We start from the raw sequence: 13,604 nt of genomic DNA, 5'->3' as shown, positions 1-13,604 counted from the left end.
ATTATAGGGTAGTTAACACGATTGTTAGTACAAAGTCTGTAACTATATATATTTTTCTTAATTCTAGTTGGCAAAACCTTTTTCACTCCTGTCTTTATTGTCCTCTTCTTTTAATTTGAAATCGGATGAACCAATTTCTTAGAAGTTGAATTAAAATATTTTAAATTAACATCCTAAAACATTTCACTTATTCTCTATTAATATAAATCATTTGCTTTTGGCAATTTTAGCTGATTGCCAGAGGTGACTTCTGGAACTTGCTGGCTGGCTATTCCTCATATTTGTAGGTTGGACTAGTGGTTGTGTGGAGAGTTTTGTACTCAGGTTTTATAAACAATCAAGTAATGATAACTACTAGAGAGGAAACTGTAATTTCCACTCAAGGGCGCTCTCTTCTGTCAAACTGGACTAGTTTTTCTTCTCAATCTATACTGAGTATTGCCTTAACTGTCTTCTTGATTTTCAGTAATAAATGTTTTAGTATTTGTTATAGACTTAATGTTTTTATGTTCCCAAATTTGTATGTTTCTAACAAACCCCCAAAGTGACGGTTTTTGGAAGAGGGGCCTTTGGGAGTTGATTAGGTCAGGAGGGCAGAATGATAACAGTGATATAAATGGTAACAGTGCTCTCATCAGAGAGAGCCCAGCGCTACATTCCCCTTTCTGCCATGTGAGGACCCAGCCAGAGACAGCTGTGTACGAACCAGGAAGCAGGTCCACATCAGACACCATATCAGACACCATATCTGCTGGTGCCTTGATCTGAGACTTCGCAGCCCCCAGAATTTTTTCTGTTATTTATAGGCCACAATATTCTTGTTAGAGTAGCCTGGATAGACTAAGAGAGTAGTCTTTATAGATGGATAAGCAGACTAACTGTGCATTATAATCCAGTATTCCTTGTTCCATTGCAATTTAAGTATAGCCATGAATATAGCCAGGCTGTATTTCCTAAACTCTCTCGCACCTAAGTGTGGATATATGACTAAGTTTTTGCAAATGAATTGAGTAGAGGTGATATATGCCATAACTCTCAGAGAAAAGATAAACATCCTCTGTGATATCATTTCCATTCTCTAAAATCTCAGCATAGAAACTCCTCTACGCCAGCTTTAAGGTGCATGTGAGGACAACACTGTGGCATAGGGCTGAGGAATAGGATGGAAGGAATCTGAATGCCTGGAGCAAAGCTATGCACAATCTTAGAACTCCTACACTTGAAAAATAATTTTATATCTTGTTTAAAAGGCTGAATTTGGTGGTATTTCTTTGTTATAAAGGCTAGTGTTACTCTGTCATTCAGTGAACCATTGTGGCTCTGATGGAATCACTCCACTAGAGCAACTATATATGTGATGTGGGATAGGATAGCTTGGCTCTAGCTCCAATTCTGCAAGGACATGGAATATACATTATCATGAGGTTTTGTTTATGTTGAAAATTCATTTACATATAGGAATAATCATACAACTTCACACTTATAAGTGATTATATAATATGTTGATCTCATTTTACATTCTAAGGCCATGCAACCACTTTCTCCAATATATGCTATTTTGCATTTATGAGAGATTTGGGATATCATTTAAAATGGTTCTTTAGGCCCTAGCTGGTTTGGTTAAGTGGATAGAGCATCGGCCTGAGGACCAAAGGTCCCGGGTTCCATTCCAGTCAAGTACACGTACTTTGGTTGTAGGCTCCTCTCTGGCCCAGGCCTAGTCAGGGCTTGTGAAGGAGGCAATCAATTGATATGTTTCTCTCACATAGATGTTTCTCTCTGCCTTTCCCTCTCTCTTCCACTCTTCTTAAAAATCAATTAAAAAATATATCTTCAAGTGAGGATTAACAAAAAATAAAAAATTAAAATGATTATTTATAAAACATATGTGATTGTGCTACAAATAGAATGGTTATTATTTATAACATTAGGTCATATTTTAGGATCTCTACTGTATGGGAGAACTTTAGTACTTATATTCATTCTAATACAGTTTCCAATTTTATTTTATCATTTTAAAAATAAGATTACATTCCATTATTTTATTATTATCCTTGTTAAAACTGTTGCTGATCACAATGGCTTGAATAGAAATTTTTTTTTTCTCTCTTAACATAAAAAAGAGTCTAGTATGAGATATTACTGAAAACTTCTGAAATCTACTTTATAAATCACAGTATTTTGGAAGGGCAATCCAGCAATGTAACAGCCTTTTTTTTTTTTATTAATTAGTACTTAAATCTTTCAGCTCCAACTTTTTAAAATGAATTACTGGAAATGAGAATCCAAGGAGTTTAATCTTAAGCTACTTGGGAATTTCTTAAATGTAGAACTCTAAGATTTCTTTTTAATCTGGGGAATACAATTCTATTGATTGCTTTCTATTGGTAACATTACATATTCAGATTTATAGTCAACTAAAAATGCTTTACACAATGTGCTTAGTTATTGATAAGCCCATGATTTATCATGTTCAAAGATTTGAGTTCACATTATCAGGATATTTATTTTAGTGATATTTTTCTTTTTAATTACCACTCCCTTCAATCTCAAATTCTATAAGTGAGTCAGTAGATTATGATTACATATTATCTACCTAATGAGAATATAAAAGCATTTCTCAATAAGGAAATTAAAATAGTATAAATAAAACATGGCATTTTGTTGTAACTTATTTCTGGTCACAAATAACGAACCACTTATAAAAGCCAATTCCAATCTTATGGCATTTATTAGAGCACATGCAGACGTGTGTGTGTGTGTGTGTGTGTGTGTGTGTGTGTGTGAACTACACATGCTATGGGTAGCTGCTAATAAATTGAGGGATTTTGGTGGTTTATCTTTGTTTTTTGTGGTCTTTTTTCATATTTTCCCAACAAACCCCAGATTGGATACTTTAATTTTTATTGCAACATTGAAAATTAATAGTAGTAGGACAGTTTCTCTGAAACTTTTTTAAAGAATCTGGTCTTAGTCACCAGATTCACTAGTGATTAGAAGCATAGAAACCTGCCAAATAGTTCTCTATGGAGACTCTTGAGGTTTAAGTTGTGACAGAATGTGATTCACTGACAATATTTAAGGCTGGAGTCAAGATTCTCATAAATTTTAAAAACATAGCTCCCAACCTGACCCTGTCCAATTACTTTTCTGCATTGGAAGTGATTGCAATTCTGGGTCATGTCTAGGCTGCTCAGTGTAGGTAAGATTTAAAAGCCATTTTCCGTAAAAAAAAGCTTGCCTTACCAAGATAAATAACGTGTGTGATCATTTCCTTCCAACTGGTTTGCTGGCACTTTTTGATTAGTATTGAAATAGCAGTAATGGCATATTCTGTGGTTTCTCCTATATTTAAGAGCAATAAATGAATGTGGATTCCATTATAGTTGGAAGGGGAACTATTTTAGAATGAATCTCTGATATTTATGGACAGTTATTAGTTACATGAGAAATAGTTCTCAGATGTGGATATTTTCCATGTTGTCAAGGTTGTAATATAAAGAATAAGTTTAAAATGTCTGGAACATTACTTTAAATCTTATATAATGACAAACATTATCAGTGTGAAGAGCATGCAAAATAAGAGTATATCTAGAACAACACAAATTAAAAGGTACTAAGAATTTCTAGAAATAATTTTATGTCATGTTAGACCATCACACATCATGACTGTCATGACAGAATTTGCTAAAGGGACTTTGAGATTTTCTTCTGAGACTTATAGTCACCAAATATCTTCATACAATTATGCTTAGAAAAAAAGTAGTGTATTGTTCCATAGTTATTACCCTTTGATAATTGTCACACCAAATGTGCAGTCTTTAGAAGCAAAATGAAATCAATTGCTGTCATTGAAAGCTTTACTCACTAACCAAAATCAATTTTTCTTTTTTCTACTTAAATTAAGATTGTCCAATTATTGGAAGATGGCAAGTAGAACAAACCCTATGATTTATTGCTCTAACAAATATATGAGTTCTGCTTCAGATACACATGTTTATAATTCTCTCAGTATTAAAATGTAGGAAGATATATAAAATTTATGTATATTTTTGTAGATCAGGTGAAGCCTCCTTGAGAACAGCTGAACAATGAAACATCCATTTGAAATTCCACAAACTTTTTCATAGTGGAGAATGAATCACACTCTCTTTATGCAGAATATCATGCTTACTGCAGCCCAATGTTTTCTCACGGATGACAAGTTTAGGGTATATGGAGGTTGTGGCAAAATGAAACTAGCATTACTCATTTTTCACTATTAATATACCAATTCCATTACTATAGAATGGATTCTCAAATTTCCATCAGAAGTCTACCTCATTCATATTTCTGGAGATGGCAGTTGAAAATGCAGATTCTGATATGTACAGCAGGAAAAAACGTTCTTAACGGAGAAACAATGTTCTGCATTTTAGATAATTTTTGTACACTAAATTTGAAATTAAATGGATGCATGTAAATCTCCTTGTAGTTTGAATGAGAAAAACGAATATGGATTATCGTCTCTCTGACAGATCCTAAACTCCTTCAGAACTTCTTAAGTGTGTGATTTCATCATTAGGATGCAAACACATCAAGTGTGCATCCTAAAGAAAATCACATATTTGGATTTCTCCCGGGAGTACACACTGTCCCTGGAATCCCTCAGGAGATTGTCCATTTTTTATTAGGTTAGGAGTTGCCAAGACCTTAGAAAGGCGAGCTAATGGATATGGTTAAAGTAACCAAAAATATAGTTTTTATATGAACAATTTTATTCATTAACATGTTTATTTCATGCATACAAAAGAATACATGTAACCTATAAGCAAACGTGCAAGATCTTTATAAAATGAATACTATGAATTTATCACCCAACAACTGATATTAAATACTAATAATAGTGTTTAATCTCCCTGGTAGCATCTCCTACCTTTTCCACTGCTGTTCTTCCAACCCAACACAATCATAGCTATAAGAAAAAGGCAAGTTTCTGTTGCCTCATGGAATTTTCACAGGCACTATGAGATAAAATAAGAATAGGTTAAGGTTAATAAGGTTTGTGTTTTTGTAGGGCTTTTTGTGCAAATATACATTTTTAAGTACTCCCAGTGGCATCTTTCTCCCACAATCTCTTCAAATGGTTAAATATGTTTAAATAGCATAGCCCAAATAATATTCAGAGCTTTTATTTTAAAAGTCAGATACACTGAGATATAATTCACATATAGAAAATTTCACTCTCAGTTCTATGAGTTTTGGAACATTCAAACATAATACAAATCAAATATGTAAAATTATGTAACCACTACTATCAAAATAAGAACAGTCTCATCTACCCAAGAAATAATGTGTGGTCCTTTGTTGTCTACCCCTAATCTCAATCATAGTCTGAGACAACCACTGATTGGCTGTCTATCCCTATAGTTTGCCTTTGTGAACATATTTTGCCCATTTTTAACATTATTTGTTTATTAGAATGTTTATTGAACACCTACCACATTACAGCATCATTTCCCAAAAAATTACACAAAGCCTATTGATATTCAACATTCATTTCTAGTCAGACTTGAATGTTGTTCAGAACAAAATAAACATCAATTTGCAAAATAGCCACATGCAATATGCAAATGTCTCCCATAATCACTACACATTTTTTAGCTTTACAAGTCTAAAAATGGAGACAGTGATTGGTGGGAGGTGAAGCCGAGCCTGGTCCACATTAAGATTTCTTAATCAGTGAGTGATGATAATCAGTTTCTGGAACTCACACTGACTTTCCAAACAATGTCTTAGGAGCAGTTCTGGCCATAGCTTTCAACTGCAGTCTATCTCTGTATTGCAGGAATTGAAGATTCTAGCATTGCAAACCCCCCTGATTGTGCCATCCTGGAGCTAGACTGTGGCTGATTGATTTAGGCGAAATTGGCTGGAACAGATTTGTACTATCCGCAGAGAAAACCCCCCAACATTCTAAAGTGTTGATGCACACGATACTGTTCAGAAGTTATGCTTTTTAAAATCAGAAGTGAAAATCAACCAAATTGTTAAGTGTTTCAGATGAGCTTTTCTTTAGAAAGAGTCCACCTTTGCAAAATGATAGTTAAATTTTTGGCATAGAGTCCCTCATCTGAATTTGTTGAGCCTTTATTTTTGTCAATAAATTACTCTCAAAGAAGATGCCAGTCTTTCTCTTGCACTTAGGCGGCATGAATCTAGGCAATTCCTTTCAGTTTTTTCCATTAATAACAGTCCCTTTTTACAACTGTAAACTAAGGTTATTGTTCAGCATAAATCAAGTCAGAAGAATGGAAATATGATTACATTATCCCTACAGTCAAGGAAGTACTCAATCAGATTATTCAAATTCCTACTTTGTCATTTTATTACTAAATATATTTTCTTGTTCACATAAATTAATATTCAAGCCACTTTATTATGTGAAATACTTTTATATCAAATACAGAAAAACAAATAAAACTTTTAAAGCTCTTTAACCAAGTATCTACATTCTCTCATCACCAAGTCAAACTATAGAATAGAAACCAGTGAATCTAAATAATCCTTAAACTTTTGAATTGCATGAATGCATAGCTTTCTCATCTCTCCACTTCAGTAAAATCACATTCTTTATAGTAGAGATAATGTTTATTATTATCTGCCACTATACTCAGAGTTATTCTATGCACATTAGTATCTATTACAGGTATTAGGAAATAAATATTTAAAAATATTTTAAATTGTCAATTTCAGCTGGCATTCAATATTATTTTATATTTGTTTCAGATACGCAGCATAGTGTTTATACTAAGTAAAATGTCAGACAGAGAAAGATAAATACCATATGATTTCACTTATATGTGGCATCTAAAGGACAAAACAAACGAACAAAACAAAAGAACAAACAAAGCAAAAACATACTCTTGGATGCAAAGAGCAAACTGATGGTTGCCAGAAGGGAGGAGGCTTAGTGAACTGGGTGAGAAAGGTGAAGGTATTAAGAGGTGCAGGGTAGTCATGGAGATGTGGAGAAAATTAAGTTATTAAATTTTGTAGATATGAATGAAAATCAGATTTTTTTAGTTGTAAGCCTGGGGGAAAAGCTGCATGGGGCTGTTGAATTAAACAAATCATTGAAAAATTCCTTTTACATGTGAATTTAGATGTGAAAGCAGCATCTTTTCAGGAAAGCTTTATCTTGCTCCCAGTTTACATTAGTCTCTTGTACATTGTAGTATTGAAATCTATTCATTTGCTTCATCCACTAATTGGAAAATTCCTTGAGATCATGAATGTGTGACATAATCATCTTAGAAATCCTTCATGTAGAAAGCATCTACTAAATGTTGTTAAATAAGGAAATATATGTTGAAAATATTTGCTTCATACTATAGTATGCTATGAAGAGAGAAACTTAAATATATAAGACAAGGACAATATATTGTGCCAGGCGTACAAATGAGAGATACTAATTTACATTGGGTTCATATTGCTTCAGGAAGTTATTAAGAACTTAGGGCAACAAAAGCAGAGTGTAGAGCATGTTGTCTATAGAGACTGTTGTTGTCTATAGAGACTGCACACTGGGCATTTAACCAGAGTGGACTTTCCTAACTGTCTGACTTTTTGTCTCACTAACCAAATCAGCACATTGTGGAGGTGGCAATGGGAAGACAGGTCCTGTTGCTTGTGCTTTTGCTGTCATATCCAAGAAAATGTTGCCAAATCCAATGACATGAAGTTTTTCTCCCCCCTGTTTTATTCCAGCAGTTTTAGTTTTAGCTCTTATACTTAGTCTTACCGAGGTTGAGAAGTGCTGCAATCTGTTGTCTGCAAGCTGGAAAATAAGAAAATCCAGGGGTATAAATCATTTTTAGGCTGAAGGCCTGAGAACCAGGAGCTCTAATGCCTGGAGGTAGGAAAAGGTAGATATCCAGCTCAAGAGAGAGAAAATTTACCCCTCCTTAGTCTTTTTGTTCTATGAACCTTCAATGAATTAGTTGATATCAGCCGGCATTGGTGAGGGTAGATCGCTTCTACCCGGTCTACTGAATCAAATGCTAATCTCTTCCAGAAATACCCTAAAGGTATACTCAGAAATAATGGTTTAGAAGCTATTTGGGTATCCCTTAGCCCAGTTAAATTGACACATAAAATTAACCACCATAGGTAGGTTATAAAAATTCACTTCAGACTCAAAAAATTTACTTTGCACTCAGAAGATTTCTGGTCTAATGGAAACATTGAAATCAGATATGTTTTGTTGTCTAAGCACTCTTAGATCTCAAAGGATTGACAGGATTTTAAATGTACATTTATTTTTGGTTGGAAAAAAGACACATATTTCTGTATTATTTTGGTAACTTAAAAAGAGACAAATTATCAGTAAGTGATCTATTGCTTAAATATTCCAGACTATTTGCTAACATAGAAAACAGCTATTCTGATTTTCAGATGTGCCATTACAATGCAATGTGAGTCCCAAATCTGTTTGCAGCCTATGGTTCACTCCTGCAGAATGAGCTGTCTGATTGTCTCTTAGAAGACATTTTAAGTAAGTGTACTATTAATTTTGTTAATAACTTGATTTTGCTATGCATTTGTGCCATTCTTTTAAAAATTACCTGTAGCATTTACATAAAGGGCACTAAATAGGTGACAACAAATACATCTTCAGCATTAACCCCACAGGTGGTCTTGTTGAGTGACCTTCAGTGTTCTCTGCGAAATTATGTCATTTTCAGTAATTGAAAGCTTTTTTTTTAAATTGAGTTATTTCCATCAATTCTTGCTGTTATCTTCCACAAATAAGGCCACATCTGTAAGTGATCTAATTCAATGTTTCATTCAAACCATATTAAATACCACTACTTTTCACATTTTGCTTAAACACCACCTAAAAACCACATATTTGTTTTGAGGTCCTTATTGTAATTGTTGTAAGAATATTAAGTGATTCTTATGATTACTAAGAGAGTAGTATATTACTCATGTTTGGAATTCAAGGTTAACAGCTAAGATTAATTTCTGCAAGAAGTTTAATCTTTCATGAAGTCTAGCAAAGAAAATCTAATTAAAACATTATTATATACATATATTTAAATATATTCATATTGATTTCAAAGAGGAAGGGAGAGGGAGAGAGAAACAGAAACATCAATCATGAGAGAGAACCATTGATTGGCTGCCTCCTTCAGGGACCCCACTGGGGATGGAGCCCACAACCAGGGCATGTGCCCTGACAGGGAATCAAACTGTGACATCCTGGTTCATAGGTCGATGCTCAACCACTGAGCCAAGCCAGCAGGCCATTATTATATTTTTCAAAATTAGTTTTAGTAGCAACTACTTATAAAGAGTTGAGTAATATTAAGCCAGTTGAGGATATAGTCAAGGTCATTTGCTACTTGTTAGTTACTATTTGTTATTTCTCCCCATTGCACCTGTATAAACAATAAAAATATTTTCTTATCATGAGCATTTCCCTCCCCCTTCCCCCCAACCTGGGTTTACTTTCATAGCATTGAGAATTGAGGAATTACAGCATAGAGTCATATTTTTTCCAGCAAATAAAATATGAACACATTTGTAAAACTTACTTTTACATAGACACTTACCAGAAAATAATCTTAAAAGAATTTTAAAAATCATGCTAACAAGTTTATAATATTAAAAATGAGATATAGATCCATCCTTAATAAACCCATAATTTTAGGAAATCAATTGAAGTCTCTGAACCACAGTTTTTCATCTTTAAGTGGGGATTGTAGTATCAAATTGTTAAAAGTTTAAGGTGCCCTGAAAGTGCTTTATAAGATAATCTATAATATTAAAAGCATAATATGCTAATTAGACCAGACGTCCTTCCAGACGACCTTCTGGATGAAGCTGGGGCTGCACAGGAAGCCCAGGTCCCGGGTACCCGAGGGGAGCTGGTGCCACTGGGGGAAGGAAGGCCTATTCTTGCATGAATTTCGTGCATCGGGCCTCTAGTACTACTATAAAAAAGGGAACATTTTATTTTTACATCTGCCATTTACCTTCATCAATAAATCCATCTTTTTGAAAGACAGTAGCAACAAGAAATTATACAATCGCTCCCCATTTGTGTTATATCATCTGAACATAGAAAGTTACAGTATTTTGTCTTTAATAGATACATCAGAGATCCCAGAAAGAAACCCATATATATAGAATTAACTGATCTCTGAGAAAGGTATAAGAATGCACAATGGGGAAAGACAGTTTCTTCAGCCAATGGTGTTTGAAAATCTAGATATCTACATGCAAAAGAATGAGACCGGACTCCTATCTTACACCATACAAAATATGGCCTCAAAACAAATTAATGATTTAATGGAAGACTTGGAACTGTACAATTCCTAGAAGAAAAAATAGAGTAAAGCTTCTTGACATTGGTCTTCACAATGTTACTTTGACTCTGATACCAAAAACACAAATACCAAGCAAAATTAGACAAGTCTAACTATATCAAACTAAAATGCTTCTTCATAGCAAAGGAAACAATACAAACAATGAAGAGCTAATCTGTGGAATGAAATAAATATTTGTAAACTATATATCTCATAAAGAATACCAAAAATATAAAAGAAACTTCCATAATTTAATAGCAAAAATACTCCCCCCCAAATAAGTCAGCTAAAAAATGGACAAAGGAACCTAACAGACATTTTCCCAAAGAAGACAGACAAATAATCAACATGTATGTTGGAGAAATGCAAGTCAAAACCACAATGAGATATTACCTCACCATTGTTAGGACGGCTATTATAAAAAAAAAAAAAAAGCAAAAGATAAGTTTTGGCAAGGATAAGGAGATATGGAATCCTTGTGTACTTGGTGATATGGTAAAATGGTAAAGATGTTATAGAAAACTACATAAGGGTTTCTCAAAGAAATTAAAATTAGAACTACCACATGATCTAGAAATACCATTTCTGGGTACATATTTAATAGAATTGAAATCAGGATTTTGAAGAGTTATCTGCATTCCATGTTCATTGAAGCATTTATTAGTTACAATGACAAGATATGGAGAAAACCTAAATATCCATCAACTGATGGCTAAAGGAAATATGGTATATCTATATATATAAAAGCGTAAGCAACTGTTATGACCAAACAATCGGAACATCCAGAAAAACGGTCAATCGGTCGCTATGACATGCACTGACCACCAGGGGGCAGGTGCTCAATGCAGGGGCTGCCCCCTGGTGGTTAGTGCACTCCCACAGCAGGAGTGCTGCTCAGCTGACCAACCCCTCACAGCGGCCTACCAGCCCGGCAGCAGCCACTCCCTCCCTCAGTAATCCTGCAGATCCAATCTCCAGAGAACAGACCAGGCACCCAGGGACAGAATCCTGACAGTGCCGCAGGCCTCCTGGAAGTCAGCCTCAGGCACCATTGACACTTCCCCTCTCTAGACACTCCACAAGGAAGAAACAATATAAAAGCAGCCGCCAGGTGGCTCCCGACAACTGGTGCAAATGTCAGCGGGATGGATCCAGATCCCAGGCCAGCAAGGGCATCCTACTGCCCACCCGAAGGGCCGACTGCATCCCCGCCACCCCACCCATGTATGAATTTGTGCACTGGGCCTCTAGTACACATATAAGAGAATGTATTCACCTTTAAAAAGAAGGAAATACCACCATATATAATAATTTTTTATGAATCTGGAGTACATTAAACAAAGTAAAATAAGCTAATCATGGAAGTACAAATACCACATTATCTCACTTTTATGGAGTATCTAAAATGGTAAAGAAGCATAAAATAGAATGGTGGTTATCAGGGGCCAAAGGAAGGGAAAACTTGGAAGTTATTCAATGGATATAAAGTTTCAGTTAGGCAATTTGAATAAATTCTGGAGACCTCCTATACAGATCTAAACTATACCATAGTTAATGCTACAGTTAACAATACTATGCTGTAAATATACTGTATTTCTTAGAGTTAACAATACTGTTGAAGTCAGCAATACTATGGTGTACACTGAAAAGTATGTTAAGAAAGTAGGTCTCAAGTTAAATGTTCTTTAACACACACAAAAAAAGGGGGTAGAAGGAGAAAATTTCTAGAAGTGATAGATATGTTTATTACCTTGATGGTGGCCATACTGAACATTTTTTTAATTAAAAATACACATAGCCTTTGATCTGACAATTTCACTTTTAAGAATTTATCCTAAAAATATATCTACAAGGATTGGGAACAGGGCACATACAAGAATCAACCAATGAATGCATAAATTAGTAGGATAATAAATCAATGTTTCTCTCTCTCAAACCAATGAATAAAAAAATTTAAAAGCCTCAGTATTAATGTAAAAGTATTTGAAATTATCTAATATTAAATCACAGCACTCTTGCCAGGTAGTCCATGGTAAACATCACTATTACAACAAAGAAACTGAAATACAGGGAGATAGTTTAAGTGATATTCAAATTAGTAGTACTCCAGTCTCTTCTTAACACATTATATCAGGTTATGTCCACTCAAATTAAGTGTTCATTTAGTTCGATTATTTCAGTTTAAGTAAATTAATTTTCTTTTCTCCTTATTTGAATTTCTAAGCATTCATTACTTTTCTACTTCAGTAACCTTAGATTATAGTTAATGTATCTAAGAATTAAAAAACATGGGTTTTTAATCTTTGACCATTCTTTAAGAACATCCACATATTCTAGGAATATGTGATAATTTCTGATTAATAATATGTATTAAATTTATTATCTTATTATAATTTGTTCTTGTAATGCTTAGATTAACATTGCTTCACACTTTGGAAAAGTAGCATTTTATTTGACATTTTCAAAGAGCAGACAGTCTTTTGCCTACTAACCTTTAAAAAGTGATGAAGTATAGACTTGATGATGTCATTTTGACTAGTGCAATCATTTTAGCAATGACCCTTTCTACTTTAATGAACTCGTACCTTTAATCTGAACAAAAGTGGCATGTTCTTTGTATTTTTCTAATACAATATTGAATACAACACATTAACATTTTTCAACAACGCTATATGACACAGAATGTTTATTTATAAGGCTCTACACCAGGCCAACAAGATAAGGTTAAATGATCCTCAAGTAAAGTAAAATGATAATTCTTATGGGGGTTTGCTGGGGATAGTGGGCACAGTCCATTTGAGATATTTTTCCTCAGCAAGTTTATGTTAATTGTAAGCTCACCCTAAAAACCACCTGACAAAGAACTACTTTCTTTCAAATGAACATTGTAAATGAAATATTCTGAACCAAAAATTTCTATATAGTTCCTTTCTGTAGGACTTTTTACAACGTCAACTTTTGAGTGCTACACTCATATTATTAGATTATAGCAGAGAAAAACTTCAAGGCCAGTGGTATTTGGAAGTTCACAAGCCAATTATGATAATAGTAACAGTAATGGTAATAATATTGGGTGGGGCAAAAGTAGGTTTACAGTTGTTTGTATGGAAAATAATACAATAATTAATAAACCATAATATAAGAATAAACTCTGTTTTGCACACTCACAACTGTAAACCTACTTCTGTCTCACCCAGTAATAGTAGTAATAGCAATAACTTAAAGAGACACAAGGAGATTAATGTGAAA

This window comes from Myotis daubentonii, chromosome 17 (assembly GCF_963259705.1).
Source record: "Myotis daubentonii chromosome 17, mMyoDau2.1, whole genome shotgun sequence".
In the NCBI taxonomy this organism is placed as follows: Eukaryota; Metazoa; Chordata; class Mammalia; order Chiroptera; family Vespertilionidae; genus Myotis; species Myotis daubentonii.
This window is presented reverse-complemented; position numbering follows the sequence as displayed.